The sequence below is a fragment of the Macaca nemestrina genome, chromosome 12 (genome assembly GCF_043159975.1).
Source record: "Macaca nemestrina isolate mMacNem1 chromosome 12, mMacNem.hap1, whole genome shotgun sequence".
Taxonomy (NCBI): domain Eukaryota; kingdom Metazoa; phylum Chordata; class Mammalia; order Primates; family Cercopithecidae; genus Macaca; species Macaca nemestrina.
In genome coordinates, this window is record NC_092136.1 from 99,162,981 (window position 1) to 99,181,787 (window position 18,807).

At 33.8% G+C, this 18,807-nt stretch overlaps 1 protein-coding gene across 5 annotated transcripts in view; it reads left to right on the forward strand.

Annotated features, from left to right (window-relative positions):
• LOC105484296 (contactin 5) overlaps positions 1 to 18,807 on the forward strand; it is a 1,362,583-nt gene that overhangs the window by 146,412 nt on the left and 1,197,364 nt on the right. Inside the window, exon 2 of one of the 5 annotated variants that reach the window (XM_071075496.1) lies at positions 5,918 to 6,013. The exons of the other annotated variants lie outside the window; for them this stretch is intronic. The gene's annotated coding sequence lies outside the window, so the exon portion shown is untranslated. The remainder of the gene's footprint in view (positions 1 to 5,917; positions 6,014 to 18,807) is intronic. 5 annotated transcript variants of the gene reach the window in all.

An 18,807-nucleotide genomic window follows, 5' to 3' on the forward strand; every position in this document is an offset into this window, starting at 1 on the left:
CACCTGACTCTCTAAACATGCTATTTATTATTTGTTTATTTTTGTCACTGTCCACTATATAAGGTCTATATAGTGTCAGAAGATGGAATAGTGTCTGGCACATGGTTGACACTCAGTAAATATTTGTTGAATGAGTGAATAAATAAATGAGTTAACCAATGAAACATTTAACAAAATAGGGCTATTGCTATCACATCCGAAGTAGATAAGGTGGAAAAGCCAGAAAGCAGGATCTGTTTGTTTTCATGAAAATCACTTTTATGTGTTTCTCTTCAAGTAAGGGCTTTGTTCTCACACAAGAGCTCAGTGTTATGCATGTCTATGGTTCATCAAAAGACTTGGAACAGGCTGTGTGGGATTAGTCAGTCAATCAGACTGAAGAGGAGCTCTGGTAAGTACATAGTTACATGTCTGGAATGTGTAGCCTATACAGAGAGAAGGAAAAAAAAAAATATATATATGAAAAGTGAAGGAACTGTCTGCAGTGACCAAGTTGTCACAGTCCAGAGGCCTGAGGACTGTTTTTCATGAAAAGACCAAAACAAAGTACAGGATGCTACACAAATAAAGAAAATGAATTCAGCAGAGTAATATAATACATGTACATGAAACAAAAGCACAAAGACAAAATTTTATAGAGTTCAGAGACTCAGATTAACATCAAAAGCAGCGGTAGCAGTCAACTTTGTAGAGAACTATATGGAAACAGGACAAGCTCTTAAAGTAGAATGGCTGATCTTAGCAGGGGCGGAATCAGAATCTTGAAGTCCCTGCTATGTTGTAAGATATTAAAACACTTTCGATTATGTAACCATACATTAAGTGAACAGGAAAGGAAAGTAAAATGACAGAAACAAGACCTATAACTAAGAAATGGTATAGACTCAACCAGCAACTGAAAAACAAACAAAATCTAGTAACTGTAGGCTGGGCACCATAGCTCGTACCTGTAATCCTAGCACATTTGGAGGCCAAGGCAGGAGGATCAATTCAGCCCAGGATTTCAAGACCAGTCTCAGTAACAGAGTGAAACCTCATCTCTCAAAAAAAAAAAAAAAAAAATTAGCCAGGTGTAGGGGTGTGCACCTATAGTCCCAGCTACTCAGGAGACTAATGTGGGAGGATTGTTTGAACCCAGGAAATTATAGCTGCAGGGAGCTGTCATCAAGCCATTGTACTCCAGCCTGGGTGAGAGAGTGAGACCTTGTCTTAAAAAAAGAAAAAGAAAAAGAAAGAAGAAACCTAGCATCTTTAGAGACAGGAGAAATAAGTGTCATTAATGCAAATGGTATTTATATCTATAATTAATTGGGAAAATGTATACAGATTTACTTTACAGTACATTTTAGTTACTCAGAATAATCCCTTCACAACCAAATAATTTTAATCATAATAAAAACAAGTGCTATGTGACATTTAGCAAGTTTACCTTTTCAGGACTAATTTTATTCATCCATAAAATGGGTATTATGGGCATTTATAATCTTTTCAATTCTAATATTATATGATTATTTAATGTAAATAAAGATTATTAGTAGTCTGAAATATGTACTTTGGAGTAGAAAATAATCCATTAATATACATTTAGATACCCAAATTGTGCCAGAAACTGAAAGTATAAGTTGAAGTAAAATATGATGTTATTTAAATAGAAACAACTATGGGGATAGGAATATAACCATAAATACACACAGAGATATACACACATAATATATAGAAATGTATTTACATTCTTATAAAATATATTCAAATGCATATATCTGTGCCTTTATATAGTAAACATTATGTACTTTTATATAATAAACAGTAATCAGCCGGACGTGGTGACTCATTCCTGTAATCCCAGCCCTTTGGGAGGTCGAGGCGAGCAGATCACGAGGTCAGGAGATCGAGACCATCCTGGCTAACACGGTGAAACCCCGTATCTGCTAAAAAATACAAAAAATTAACCGGGACCTGTAGTCCCAGCTACTCCGGACGCTGAGGCAGGAAAATAGCGTGAACTGGGGAGGCGGAGCTTGCAGTGAGCCGAGATCGCGCCACTGCACTGCAGCCTGGGGGACAGAGGGAGACTCCGTCTCAAAAAAAAAAAAAAACAAAAAAAAAAAAAAACAAAACAGTAATCGTATTCATTACACTTACTGCAATATAAATTGAAATTTAATGGCTGGGCTGCTGGTTGGCCAGGTGCAGTGGCTCACTCCTGTTATCCCAACACTTTGAGAGGCCAAGCGAGGCAGATCACTTGAGGTCAGGACTTTGAGACCAGCCTGGCCAACATGTTTCAGTAGAAACCCCGTCTCTACTAAAAATTTGAAAATTAGCTGGGCAAAGGGGCGCAGGCCTGTAATCTTAGCTACTTGAGAGTTTGAGGCAGGAGAATCGCTCAAACCTGGGAGGCGGAGGTTACAGTGAGCCAAGATCATGCCACTGCACTCCAGCTTGGACGATAAAGCGAGACTCCCTCTCAAAAGTAAAAAATAAATAAAAAATAAAAACAAACTTGAAAAACAACAACAACAAAGAAATTTAACTAGTTTTACCTAGTTTATATAGATATTTCTAGAGTTAAAATGTAATTTTAGGCCGGGCGCGGTGGCTCAAGCCTGTAATCCCAGCACTTTGGGAGGCCGAGACGGGCGGATCACGAGGTCAGGAGATCGAGACCATCCTGGCTAACACAATGAAACCCCGTCTCCACTAAAAATACAAAAAAATTAGCCGGGCGTGGTGGCGGCGCCGGTAGTCCCAGCTACTCAGGAGGCTGAGGCAGGAGAATGGCGGGAACCCGGGAGGCGGAGCTTGCAGTGAGCCGAGATCGCGCCACTGCACTCCAGCCTGGGCGACAGAGCGAGACTCCGCCTCAAAAAAAAAAAAAAAAAAAAGTAATTTTACAGTTACATTTACCCCACTCCTACAACTCAGGATGATGCCATATGATCCATATGCCCAAAGGCTGTATCAAAGGATAAAATAGAATTGTTTCTAATTTAATTTAGACAGTCATATCACAGTAATTTCCACACTTGCCTCAGGTTGGGTGCTCTTCATATTGTGTTTAATCTTACGTTGCTACATTCTCTTTGAGACATAAATGTCATAGATATCTTCTGTAGTAGTGTAGCCAAATAAGATTTTGTGGTGATGGTAGTTTGTGTGTGTGCCTGTGTATGTATGTGTTGGGTGTAAGTAACTTTAGATAGCACTCAAATCCTTCAAACATTGAAAAGTCAACCGCTATCTTATTCAGTTTGAGTTTTCGTATTATGTTTTAGTTACCGTATTCAAAATATTATATTCTCTCCATATTTCCCTGAACTGAATCTTTTATTATAGGTATCCTTACCTTTAAATAGTAATAAATGTTTCCGACCTAGTAGGTGCCTGTTCTGTGTGGGAAACATGCGAGGAGAAGAAAAGACATGCACACAATACCTTGAAGGGTATACAACCTTTATCCCATGTAAATGGCAATGTAGATGTAATGAGCAAGTGATATAATAAGCAGATATAATAAGCAAATGATATAATAAGCAGTTTGATATAATAAGCAAATTGCAGTGGGAAGGGGAGAAGGGAAAAGATATTTACACTCACCAGACTATGGAGGATTGCTTCCCACCAGACTGGGAGGCAACAGACTGGGAGGCAACAGCCTGGGCTCCAGAATTGGCCCCTCGCCTCTGTGCACAGATGAGGAGAGGTCTCATGAAGCTTCGATGCAGTCTGGGACCCTCACTCTTTTTGTAACGAGTTGTTTGACATGAGGTCCAGTCAAGAGGGCTCTTTGTGACTGGGCTCAAGGAATACAAAAAGATCAACTTGTTTTTGTGATTGTTTATTGTTTTTCAATAACTAACATACAGGAATAGATTGAAATAGAGATTTCTCTGAAACAGCACTGGATGAACGCCTCAAGGGGCTCACACAGCCTGTTCCAGGACTTGGTGACCATTGTTTGTGTCCATGTTCAATTGAGTTCAAATTTAATATTTAACTTTTCCTTCACATTCAGCCTCAGTCTGATACTCAGCTGTAGGAAAATACCCTTACAGATACATAGGGAAGGCATAGTTGATACAGATTACAGATATGGGGTAAGCACAGGAGATTTAAAAGCACAATTAATAAAATAGCACGCCCACCATGGCTTTGCAAGGAGAGTCGTATTGTGAGAATTGCCAGCGATATACACATAAGATTCAATATGCAGTAAAGCACAAACCCCTCCTTGGGCTGCGGTAAGCCTATCTAATGCCATTCAATTTTGCAACATAACAGTACGCAGCTGAGCAATTTCATCTGATAACAACATAAGTCCAGTGCTACTATCATTAAGAGGTTTTTGTACATGTAAGCTTAATATTTTAATTTGTTGCTGAAGCAGGATTGTGCCCAGACAGGGGAGAATATTGTGATGGGGTACCACCACCAGGGAGTCCGGCATATTCGTAACCAGTGATGTTTGTAAGCATCTAGATTACTGGGAAGGGGACTATTATCCTGAATGGTGAATGTAATTAATGGCCACCCCCAAATGCATCTCCCCATCCAAGTGGGGGCAGGTATAGCCATGCGTAGGATCCACATATACAAGAGGGCCCCCCAGGGACCAGGAAGAGTTCTACTATAATTGTATTGCTGTAATGTGTGATTTAAGTAACAAAGGTGCTGTGTCTCATTTGGGCTTGGGCGAAATAGACTGTTTGGTTAAAAGAAGTCCAGGTTGGATTACAAGTATTATTATCCCACCCCCATTGGTATTGGCATATCCATCCAGAAATGTTAGCAGGGACGATTCTCCAAGGTAGCCCATTCCTGGGGGCCTCCCGCGACAACTGCACACATAGCCAGCACTGACCGCAGTTGGCTTGTGTTGCAACAGTGGCTACCCAGTTGATGAACTCCTTCTCAGCCTCAGACATGATGACCCAGTTACTGATTACTAGCAGACAGGTTATTCTCTGTATTAACAAAAAAGGAGGGGAGCATGCATTGTTTTTCATCTTTAGGAAATTGTACTATGCCTTCATTTTCTGTCCCCATAGCTACAAGGTCACAAGCCTTAGGGGCGGGAACTGATGGACATTGTACCCATATTTTGGCTCCAGGATTTAAGTGGCCCACTCTTCGGACCCGAATTCTCCAGTTCTATATGTTATTTCCATTGGGGTAGAAATTTCCTTGAGGGTTAATCATTGACAAGGTACCACTAACAATTGAGCAACCCACATCTGCGGTTATATAGCAAAAGAATCTGGAGTGGTATTATATAAAATGACCCTTAACTCTCCCTGGTAATCGCTACCAATTATATCACTATACATTATGATACCTCTCATTGCAAGACTTAAGCGTTTTGTAATCCATTCATCTGCATTTAAGTTTGCAGTTATGGTGGAAATTTTGCCCCGTTGATCTGCCTGCTGATTAAATAGTCTGTCAAGAGAAAGCCGAAGATGCGTGAGCATCAACGTGGAAAACAGTGATAATAGTAGTATGAGCATATTGCTTTTTCCCATTAATTTGTCATATTTTAATACTATTAGTTTGGAAACGAGCATTTGATATGGGAAAGTATACATCGAGTGTCAAATTGAAGTAAATGCTGCTTTCATTATTTTATCACAAAGCTCCTCGATAATAAAGAGGAATGAAGCACTATTGAATTTTGTACCTCACAGTTGTGCTCTATAGGAATGCTTTGTTCATTAAAGTAATAGTTTCAGTAAAGATTCCTTTGGGGATTAGCTGGCAGCGTGGCTTTATACACAGACGTTTTTTTCATAGCAATTCACTAATAAATTATGGATAAAAATACAGCTAGCCAAACTGGGTAACATCTTAGAGGAGCACTGCAATGCTGTGACGTGGCAAGTGTATCAAGAATATTCTCTTGTTTTTTTTCTATTGCCAGATGCCTAGAGCCCCTCTATCCTCTGGGAATCATCCAAGAAGTCTGGGTCAAAGAAAAGGAAAAATTAGAAATCAAAGATAAAATGTTTACTTTCTAGTAAGTTTCAATTTTTAATATACTCCAGCTCCTTTATTTAGTCATCAAGCCAGTATACACCAATAAAATTGTAACAGTTTGCTTCAGTAATAAAAATCTATTACAGCAAACAGTGGTAACGTGTTCTAAAATGTAATTCCTGACATTGAGTTTCACTGTGTAATGAAATAGTAACATAATTTAAAATATAATATTTATGCAATCAAGAAGATGCTAAAAGCATAGTAGATAGCATTAAAATAAACCAATCATTAATAGCTTATTATTAGATAATGGGGTAGATTATGTGATACATATATATATATATATATGTCTGTAATAGGACCTGTCACATAGAAGCCACTCAAAATTTTGTTGAATCAATGACTGCTTAGACTCCTAGCTGACCATTTTTCTTATTTAGTCGTGGTTATTACATTCAATTTTTGTTACCATATTCAAAAGGTTTTAATCTCACCATATTATCTACTGGAACCTAACCATTCACTAAAGATGTCCTTAGACTTCTAGAAGCAACACCATAACCTTTTCTCAACTACCTGTTTGTCAGGCAGTAATGAAATTTCCTCTGATATTGTCTACTGAAAAGAAATTTTAAAAGAATACATGAAACTTAATTCGGAATTACAAAGACTCTAAACCATTCTGTAGAAATTATTTCAGAAACCAGATAGAAGTTATTCCTCTAAGTGACATTCCATTGAAGTGGTTTTTGCAGAGATCATTATAACTATTGTTGCTGAGCCAGATGACTGTTTTCAGTCCATAAGTAACTCAAACCCATGGTACATTGGTCACCATTAATCATCCAATCCTCTCCTCTTAATATTATTTCCTTTCTTAGTTTCATGGCATTTGTTTCTCTGTTTTTTCTCTTATGTCTGGGTGTATCTTTTTACCTTCTTGGCAAAATAATCTTCTCTTAATGACCCCAAAAGTGCTGGTATTCTCCAAAGCTCCATCTCGGTTCTCTCCTCTTCCTTGATATCGCGTTTACTCAGATAATCTCATTTACTCTTTTGGTTTTATGGTCCACCAATATGTAGATAGCCCTGAAACTGGCTAGTCTAACCTAACTGCATAAACTCCACACCCATGTAGCTAACTTCTTGCTAGATATTTATTTGCTGGTTTTATGTAAAATTCCTTGTCTAAAGTTTAACCCAATATCTTAATTTTAAAATTTGCTTCCGTATTTTAATAGTTTAATTGCGCACTCTGTTGCCCAAGCCAGTTAAAAAATGTTATCCCGTTCCTTACTGACATATCTAATAGATGAATGAAGACTTACAAATTTTACTTATCTGATATTTCTTGAACCTGTCCATGCAGCATTGTATTCATTCTCATTGCCTCCACTCTGACTGTCATTATGGTTTGCTTGGTCTGTGAAAATATACACTGTTTTCCTAGTCTCAATTTTTTAACTTCTAATTCATTCTACTTACCACCATAGTGAAGCTTTTAAAAGTATTTGTCACCGCCTTAGAAAAATTCAAGATAAAATTTAACTTCTTCATTACGGATCTGAATCTTCTTGTTTGCTTATCTGTGCTCTTAGTATCGCCCCCACATACCTTGTGCTCATTATACTATGTCTCTACTTAACTACTGACAGTACTTGTGTGTGCCATGTTCTCTTACAATTTTAGGAACTCACAGCTTCTACTCCTTCTGCTCGGAAAGCCTCCTGCTCTCACCACTTAACCTGGCAAATTTCTCATTCCTCTTGAAAATTTAAGTCAGATGTAACTGCTATTGGAAATCTTCTCCAATCCTGCCAGTTTTCTTCCTCCAGGCAGACATCCTTCATACCCATATAAAATATTCTCTTATTTCAATAGTTTATATACTGAGTGTTTTAACATATTTGCCCTTTAGCTTACTATCTAGCACTTGAAATAGTCAGTAGCCATTATGGAATCTTACTTAATAAATGTTATGTCATATAATTCCATGATTATCAAGACGTACAAAGAAAATGATTTAAAATGGCACACTGCCATACAGCTTAAAGTGTATTACTTTGCTTAGAAACAATTAACATCTGATTTTTTGGGTATATAATGACGGAAAATAAAGTAGCTGGTTGGAAAATAATATCCCAGCCGTATACCTAAAAGTAGCAGTGGCTAGAATAAATGAAATTTAATACTGTAAATTTTTAAAGTGATATTTAAAAAAAAAAACTCACAGGTAAAAGACTAGTCATTGGTTTTGAAATTCTTCTTGACAGTGTATAATGTTTAAATAATCAAACCTATTCAGTTTAAATAAATCAATTCCAGATGATAAATAAACTTGAAATGAAGTTAGACATAAATTAGAGACTTACATATATACAGCTAAGAAAATACAAAAGAAGAAAAAGAAAAAAAAAATAATACAAATGTAGAAACCAAGTTGCCCCATGTTTTATTTTGGAGAATACAGAAAAAAAGCCAAAAATTCAAGAAAGGAAGTATCAACAAGAACAGAAAAAAAGAAAAAGACTTTCTTTTTCAGGTAATATTTGGAAGGGTATTGGGTAGAAAGGGTGAACATGGGAAGAGATAAGGTGCCATGAGACTTACAGGAATAGACTGATCAGGGTGAAACGATAACTGAAGATGTTTCTATTCATTTGCTTAACAAATATTTATCGAGTATCTATAGTGAGAGTGGATCACAGAAACACCTAAAATTAAACTTGTAAATGATAGGTTAAGAAGTAATCTTGATCAGGTGAATCAATGATAGTTAAGAAAATGATTACTAAAATAGACTAATTTCTTAAAAAATAAAATATCTTGATTTCTTTGAACTCAGAGTTAATGGCCTATTCTTTTTTAGAAGATAATTGGCTTTAGGTACAAAACAATATACAGTGAAATCCTGAAAAGGTTTTTTTTTTTTTTTTTCCCTATGACCTTAATTAAGATCATCGTGAAATGCATTGAACTTTTTTTACCCTTTGTCTACTATATTTTTAAGGAAATAAAGGCACTAAATCTGAACTAAAAAGTTTCAATAACTAGACAATGTGAGCTAATGATTTAAATTTTGTACTTAGTTGGAGCTGAAAGTATATATTTTTCTCTTTGGTGAAAAAAGAAGGGGAATAAAATAAAGAGAAATGTTATCACAATTTTAAAATAACCCATCAAAATAAAGGTTTATGAATATATCAAAAATAGCTTCTGCAGATGGAGAACCATGTTACATATTCTTTTAAAGCAACAGATAGGAGAAAATAGAATTTTTTCTTAGAGATAATTGTATAAAAATAAAATCTAGATTGCAACATAAATTTCTACCTATGTGTCCTACAAAGCAAAATTTATTGTAGATTTTTCTCTGATTTTATTCCATTACAAACCACAGAAGGAGGAAGTGTTCCATCACTCAAGGTTTCTAAAAACACAATAGAGAGAAATACTTTTCTACTTTAAACCCTCATTCACATCATAGCACTCATACCTTGTAGAGTTAGATTGCAGTAATGTTCACTGACATTTTAAAGTTTTTATATCAGCTCTGTTTTTATTGGGCACAATATTTTCTGTTTACTGGTAATTTGTGGTTGCATCTTAAAAATACTATTTTGTTGATAAGCTTTCATGATATCTTAATGTAAAATAGAACTAGGTTTTTGTATACTTTGCCTCCAATATCTAGATTTCTCTAACAAAGTTTTTTTTTTAATTCAAATTTAATTTTTGCCAACCTCATACACCACTGTAAGAGAATGTTTAATGTAACTTTTTCTACTATCATGGCATTATCTTCAAGAACACAAAGTTAAAGAAAAAATTGCTTGTCAGTACCCACATTCTCTAAAGAGATAACATTGACAATGGGACAGATACATTTCTTAGAAAAGTGACCACTTTCTCAATCTGTAAAATAAGACCAGAGGGAAGGACAAGAGATCAAATTACAGGGATACATAAAATAATTACTTATTAAAAGAGAGGATGGCTGAAAGGAGAAGCCTGGAATCTTAATTCCTGCAAGAGTAGCTGATTGCCCTTGTTGATCTTCCTTGAGGCTGAGAATGGAAAAAGAGAATAGTAGAGAGAGGGCAAAGTAGACAGAGAAATGAGGGTTGAGCAGCCATTTCTCAAACATTTCCTGTCTGTCAAATGGACAATGAAAGCTATCTTGCTGGTACCTAATCTAAGAGAGTTGAGTGTTAATGGAGGAATTCCCAGAGGCAACTGAACAGGAAGTACCTGGAGGTATTGAGATGTTAAGGAGCATCTCACCAGGCTTTCTCTCCAAAATTCTATGTGTATCCAATGAGAAATCCAGCATTTTGATTCATTCCATAGAGAAGCACTGGTCAATAAGAAACAGGGAAGCAGCAGACAACCAGTAGAGAGAAAATTACAATCAAAGATGGTGAAGTAATGAAAAATGTACCTTCTTCTCTTATAACGCCTGGAAGCACTTAACATAAAGAGAAGTCAGCCAATTAAGGGAAAGCAGTAGCACCCTAGATGCATAACCCTGCCCATTCACTGGGGTTTTGGAGTCAGAGACATGTTATTTTACTACAAATTACAATTTATAAATTATAATTTACAAATTAATATAAATTACAATTTGTTAAATTAATACAAATTACAATTTGTAGTAAAATAACATGTCTCCTCCCATGTATCTTAATATGTATTAAAATAAATCAAGATGTTATTTTAATACAAATTTAATATTAGTGTTTTGACTACTTCAATTCTATGTATTCTTATGATGAATACCTTGTTTTACTTTTTAATTTTATATTCTAAAAATGGTTTCAAATGAACATATCCAATATTACTACAAACTATATGTACGAAGATCTGATTAAATACACCACTTTCGTCATTATGAAAATATTGTGCTTTCAATCACTTAAAGCAATTTTTGTGTGATATCAGTATGCTAATATTTAAATTGGTGAGTTGTTTATAGTTTTATGGGATTTTTACCTTAATTTTATTTATAATTATGTAAAACATTATTAAATACAAAACATTTGAGAGTCTGAGAGTCAGAAACCACATAGCATTGTGCATTTAAGAAAGTCTTAATCCATCCTTGAACACTTCTTTTTTGATCAATTTTTGACTTTTCCTTCCAGTGGTTACTATTATAAATATAAACAAATGCATGAGCAAATGGAAATATACATATTCATATTTTCTTTTCTTGTACAAAACTTGGCATATATTAACACCATTCTGCACTTTTTATTTTCATTTAACACATATATATTCTGAAGATGATTTTATTTTTGTATTGAAAATATTCTTTATATATCATACAGACATATGACAGTATATTCAACTAGTCCTTTGACGGTATAAAGTTGGGTTAATTATTTTTATTATTGCAAATAATGATGGAATAAATAAACATGTGTATATGTCACCTCCTATTTTGGCAGTCTAACTTTCATATGGATTCCTAGAAGTAAGATTGTTGATTCAAAGGTGGCTGAATATGTAATTTTGCTAGTGGTGTCCAAGTTCCCTTCCAATTTCAATCTCACCATCTGTGTACGAGAATGTCCCTTTCATCACAGTCTTGCCAACAGAACATGTTGTCAGAACTTTTATGTTTTGCCAATCTGATAGGTGAGAAATGAGCTCTCAGTGTATAGAAACAGAGAAATTCTCCAAGAGTGAGATTGAGGAACTTTCATGTTTATAATTTGCAATTATTTGAAACATGATTGTTAATATTTCTTATATCCCACTATATGGAAGGAACACAATTAATTTAATATTTTTATTTCTTTTTATTTATAAGCATGAAGCATTTTATTTATTCATAAGCATGAAGAATTTTAAAGGAGCATGTATTATTTGGTCTGATATTAAATACTTTCTCATGCTTATACTCGTTAGTATTTTTACTAATTTCTTTATTTTTAGTTGACAAAGAATATTTATTGGATAAAACATATAGTCTTTAAATATGTATACATTGTGGTATGGCTTAATTGAGTTAATTAGCATATGCATTATCAGACATACTTCTATTTCTATATTCTAAGCATTTTCTACTCTCTTAGGAATTTTCAAGTATATAATACGTTTTTATTAACTATCGTCATCATGTTGTACAATAGATCTCTTGAACCTATTCCCCCTTTTTAATTGAAACTTTCGAACCTTTGACCAACATCTCCCCAACCACTTCCCTCCCACAACCCTTGATTCTACTCTCTACTTTCGTGATTTTTGACTGTTGTAGATTCCACGTATAAGTGAAATCAAGTGGTATTCATCTTTCTGTGCTTAGCTTATTCACCTTAAAACCTCCCAGTTCAACCATGTTGCACAAATGACAGGGTTTCTTTCTTAGGCTTTGGAATGGAGTGAATAATATTCCACCGTGTGTGTGTATACATAAATATGCATTTATACATATATATATACACATATATACATATTTTGCTACATTTCTGTATTTATTCGTCCTTTGATAGATTCTTAGGTTCTTTCCATATCTTGGCTATTGTGAATAATGTTGCAATGAGCATGGGAGTGCAGATATGTCTTCAACACAATGATTTATCTCTTTTAAGTAAATACCTATGAGTGGGATTGCTTGGTCATATAGCCCTTCTATTTTTAATGTTTTAGAAGTACCTCTGTGTAGTATTTTTTAATGACTGTTCTAATTTACATTCCTACCAACAGTATGCAAAGGTTTCCGTTTCTCCATATCCATGCCAACACTTGTTATCTTTCTTATTTTTAATAACAGCCATTCTATTGAGTGTTAAGTGATATGGTGGTGTTGATTTACATTTCTCTGATGATTAGTTACATTTCTCTGATGATTAGTAATTAGTTTACGTTTCTCTGATGATTGAACATTTTTTCATATACAGGTTGAATGTTTTCTTTTGAAAAATACGTATTCTAGTCCACATTTTAATTAGGCTATTTATTTTTGGCTATTGAGTTGTTTGAGTTTTTAATATATTTTAGATGTTAACCCTTTATCATATGTATGGTTCACACATATTTTCTCCTATTTTATAGGTTGTCCCTTTACTCTATTGATTGTTCCTTTGGCTGTGCAGAAGATTTTTAGTTTGTTGTAATCCCATTTTTTTACCTTTACTTTTGTTGCCTCTGCTTTTGTATTCCTATCCAAAAAAATATTGTGTAGACCAATGTCATGAAACTTTTCCCTGTATTATTCTAGTAGTTTTATAGTTTCAGGTCTTACATTTAAATTTTAATTTATTTGAGTTGATTTTTATATGTAGTAGGAGATACTGGTCTAATTTTATTCTTATGATATCCAGCTGTCCCAACATCATTTATTGAAGAGACCGTCCTGTTCCATTTTGCACTGTTGGCACCTTTGTCAAAAATCAATTGCCCATAAATACATGGATTTATTTCTGGGGTTTCTATTCTGTTCTATTGTTCTATGCCTGTGCTTATGTGGCAGTACTAGGCTGTTTTGGTTACTATAGTGTTGTAGTATATTTTGAGATCAGGCAGTGTGATGCCTCTAGCTTATTTATTTATTTATGTTTTCAAGATTGCTTTGTCTATTTAGGGTCTTTTGTAGTTGTATACAAACTTTAAGATGTTTTTTCTATTTCTGCAAATAATGTCATTAGAATTTTTATAGAGATTACCTTGAATGTGTAGATATCTTTGGGTAGTATGGATATTTTTATATTATTAATTATTGCAATTCATGAACACAAAATATATTTCCATTTATTTATTTCTTCTATTTTTGTTTACCAATGTTTTGTGGTTTTTTAGTGTAGAAGTCTTAAATTTATGCCTGAGTATTTGAATTTTTTGGCTAGTATTGTAAATGGGATTCTTTTCTTGATTTCTTTTTCAGAGAGTTCAATGTTAGTGGATAGAAATGATACTGATTTTTATATTTTGATTTTATATCCTGCAACTTTACTGAATTTGTTACTTTTATTTATTTATTTATTTTTGGTTTTTGGTGGAGTCTTTAGGGATTTCTATATGTAATATCATGTAATTTGTATTTTTTTTCTCTTCTTAACCCCTTTGGCTAGAACATCTAGGCCTATGTTGAATAGAAGTAGTGAGAATGTTCATCCTTGTCTTGTTTCTGGTCTTAGAGGGATAGCTTTCACTTTTCACTGTTCAGCATGATGTTAGTTGTGTTTGCCATATATATTGCCTTTATTGTGTTGAGGTACATTCCTTCTAAATCTAATGTTTAAGGGTGTATATCATAAAAGGATGTTGATTTTGTCAAATGATTTTCCTTCGTCTATTGAGATAATCATATCTTTTTGTTTCTTCATTGTGTTGATGTATGTATCATATTTATAGATTTGCCTGTGTTCATACTTGCTTACCAGAAATAAATTTCACTTGATCATGGTGAGTAATCTTTTTAACGTATTGTCAAATTCAGTGAGCGAGTATTTTGCTGAGGATTTTTTCATCTGTGTTCATCAGGAATATTGGCCTATAATTTTTTTGTAATTTTGTCTGGCTTTGGAATCATGGTAATGATGACCTGGTAAAATGAGTTTGGAAATATTATCTTTCCTTCAATTTCTTGGAAGAGTTTGAGAGGGCGTGGTATTAGGAGTTGGACGGATTAAGTGAAAGGAAACATCTGACTTAAACTACACTTTAGACCAAGTGGAATTAGCAGACATATACAGAACATTCCATACAATTCCTGAAGAATCTTCTAAAGTGTGCACAAAACATTCTCCAAGATAAATAGTATTTTAGGCCACACAATAAAATTTTACAATTTTATGAAGATTGAAATTATATCAAGTATCTTTCCCGATGACAGTTATATGAAACTAGAAATCAATAATAGAAGGAATTTGAGAAAATTCGCAAATACATCACAATTAAACAACATGTTTCTGAACAACCAATGAGTCAATAAAGTATTAAGAGATAAATTTAAATATATCCCGAGACAATAAAAAATGGACACACAACACACCGCAACTTATGGAATAGAGCAAAAACAGCTTTAAGAGAGAAGTTTATAGCAATAAATGTCCATGTTAAAAAAGAAGATCTCAAACAACTTAACATTTTCCTCCAGTCACTAGAAAAAGCAAGAATAAATTAAGCCCACAGTTATGATGAAGGGAAAAACAATAGAGATCAATGAAATAAATGAAACAAACTATAAAAATAATACAAAAGATTGACTAACTTGAGTTTTTTTTTTTTAAAGATAAAATTGAAATACCAGAATGAAGAACAAAAACCACATGATCATCTCAATAGATAAAGAAAAGTCACTTGTAAAAGTCAGCATCCTTTAATGTTAATGGATGGACTCATTATGACTAAGAAAAGAAAGAAAACAAATAAAATCAGAAATGGAAATGAAACATTACAATTGAAACCACAGAAATACAATGAATCATAAGAGACTACTATGAATAGTTATATGCCAACAAATTGGCTGACCGAGAAAAACTGGATTAAATGCCTAGACACATGCAACTTACCAAGACTTAATCACATTGAAATATTTAATATTCAGATTGTTTAACTATAAGGTAAATAGCCAATCATGTAGGCTACTTGTCTTTATATTTTTCTTTTTTCCTATATTTTTCTTGAAGTTGGTTAATGGGAAAGTCAATTGCAAAATTAGAAAAACAATATATAAGTAGTAGATAGTAGATATGTCACCATACTTAAATGTATAAAAATATATTTGAATAACATTAGATATTAGAATTATAATTCGTAATTATCTTAAAATTTCCTTTTGAAAATTTCAAGAAATTAAATATCTGTCATTCAAACGTAAAGAATTAGTATCTACATCATGAACTTAATACACTGAACATGCTACAAACAAAACCAACTTTATGAAGCTTAGCTAAAACATGCTTATTTAAATCTACCATATGGAAATATTATATTTAAAAAGAACATTCCCTAGCTGGTATGAACACTGAAAACAGAATGACAGATTTTTTACTTACTGTTATATTTGTTTTTCTGGGGACTTTAGTTAAAAGTAATATTAAGTTGCATCTGCTGTTAACAGATGCCCATATAACAGTACCAAAATGCTAACTCCAACATAAATGACCATCTCCATATGTTGCTGGCATTTTTTTTTTTTTGGCATTTGTATATTGTACATAATCACAGCCTATGAGTAACACTTGAGAAAAACAAAGTGATAATCTCATTATGAAGGTTCAAGACCTATTCAGAGCTAAGTAGAGCTTCTTGTTTCTTTTCAATGTATTTATTAGTACATAAGCATAAGCTCAGTTAAATCATGAAAGGATCATGTTTCAAAATGTCTGCTACAGATTTACTGTAAATTAGAGATTTTTATCAAATTCACATTTCTTATCACTATGACAGGGGATAATATACAAAGCTCTATCTTCACTATGAGCATGAAATTTGGGATAATATATAATTGTCAATGCATGGCAAATTTGAAAAATAAGAAAGAAAAAGCCACAGCAACCAAAAATAAAGTGAGAATGTAGAACGAGAATGGAGAGTCGAAGTTGAAACTGAATGGCCTACATGAGCATGGGAATTGTGCACTGTGTGCTGTCTGGGACTCATGATCCAAAATTATTTAGGGATAGTAATCAAGAATCCTGGCCTTCTGTGCAGCGGATAGGTACAGTTGGTCTTGTTGATAAATCCAAGAATTGAGAAAGGATGACCCATCTCCACTTAGGATTAGAAACATTATTCTTCCTAGATTGGGAATGCAGTATGGTAACATGTTCTTCACTTGAGCTGTTCACCTGGGCTTTTAAGGATAAAAGAACCATAATTTAAAAGTGGAAACCCAAGTTTGTACTGTACACAAGTATTGGCACTTTTCTCACTACATTTACAATGCTGAAATCCTGAGATGAAAAAACAATGTAAAACATGATACTTCCATGTGCAACCCAGGAGGCTGTTTCACAGGCAGATATTAATACAAATTTAAATGCAAAGCCATTTCAGGGGAATTACATTAGAATCTATGGCATCAAACTATCCATTGGAAACAACTTCTGTAGAAGGTAAGCTCATTATTCAAATATTTTTATAACCAGACACCTTGAGGAAAAGTCAGAAGACACAAACAAAAGCATTCATATTCATAAGAGGTAAAGAAAACAGATCATTCTCAAGAAAATGTTTAAAATGAATATGTTTTAAAATGAATAGGGAGCATGGTAAGAATAGAATCAATAACGTAATAAAAAGAAAATCTGGCAAAGGAACAAGCAAGTTTTTAAAAAATGTAGTTTTAAAATAAGATACTTCCTTAAACATTGGATAGAAATGCTAAATACTAGTCTATTTAGAGCTGAATTTGGAGAGAATTCATAAATGAAAAATAGATTTGAGGAAATCACCTAAAGCATAGATAAATTTTTCAAGAATATAAAATTAAAATTAGGAAACAAGAACAATTAAATGAAGATTTATAATCAGTGTTTAATAGGGGTTCTGGAAGAGGTGAATTCAAAGAGATAAAGGTAGGACATTTTTAGGAATAAAGCAAGACATTAGACCACAAATGTGAGATAAAACCCTTAAAACTGTAAGAATGAAAATGCAGATTACCTGCAATAGGTTACAGTAAGATACACAGCATATATTTTCATGTAACAAAATAAAAAAGAAAACAATGAATTATCCCAAAAAGCTGAATGTGAATATTATCCCAAAAAGCTGAAGTTCTCTAATATAATAATTTGATTATGAGAACCTAGATCTAGAAAGTCAGCTTTGGAAATTGAGCAGAAAAGATTGCCTAAAAGTCTTCAAAAATTTTTCAACAAGTCCTATTGAATTTTTTTTTTTTTCTTTTGGAGGTGGAGTCTCGCTCTGTCACCCAGGCTGGAGTGCAGTGGTGCGATCTTGGCTCACTGCACCCTCCTGCTTCTGGGTTCAAGCAATTCTCCTGCCTCAGCCTCCCCGGCAGCTGGGACTACAGGCGCATGCTGCCACGCCCAGCTAATATTTGTATTTTAATAGGGATGGGGTTTCACCATGTTGCCCAGACTGGTCTTGAACCCCTGAGCTGAGGCAATCCACCTGCCTTGGCCTCCTAAAATGCTAGTATTACAGGTGTGAGCCACCAAGCCTGGCCCCTATTGAATTTTTTTGGATTAGCTAAATGTGCTTCAACATTGTGAAATACGAGAGTTTCACAAATACGAAGTCAAGTGACAGAATTTACAGCCCCCAATGATTCAAAGACTGAATTTACTAAAAGGTGCAGTTTGCTGAGAAAGAAAACAAAACCTTAAAAACAATTGGGTTAAAATGAAATGGTAAATAAGTCCTCAATGTATATATAAAAACAAAATTTAAGTAATCTAAAGGATTATATTTTATTTATTTATTTGCATTTTGATTATTTTTAACTTATTCCTTATATTTTAGCGGGTAAAATGTGTCTCATTCCTCCTGAATGGTGACTAATACATTTACCCATGCCCCTATTACTAGACATTCACTTCATTTTCATTTTGGAGTAACTAAACAAACAATTAACTTTGTACTAAAATTTATGTATTTTTTCTTAATAGTACATATTCCCAGAACTGTGATTTCTGGGTGAAATGCTATATGTAGTTTACATTAGAGGATAAGGTGTCATCTTCATTTTTCAAAATGTATTAATATCAGCAATCCTAATCAACAATACATTAAAGGGCTGCTTTATACTGAATTCCTGACAAGAGTAAGCACTCTTCATTATTTTGGGGAGAGTGTATTTTATAAGCAATTGTGTTTTCCTGATATTCTAGTAAGGGCTGAAATTCTGTTTTT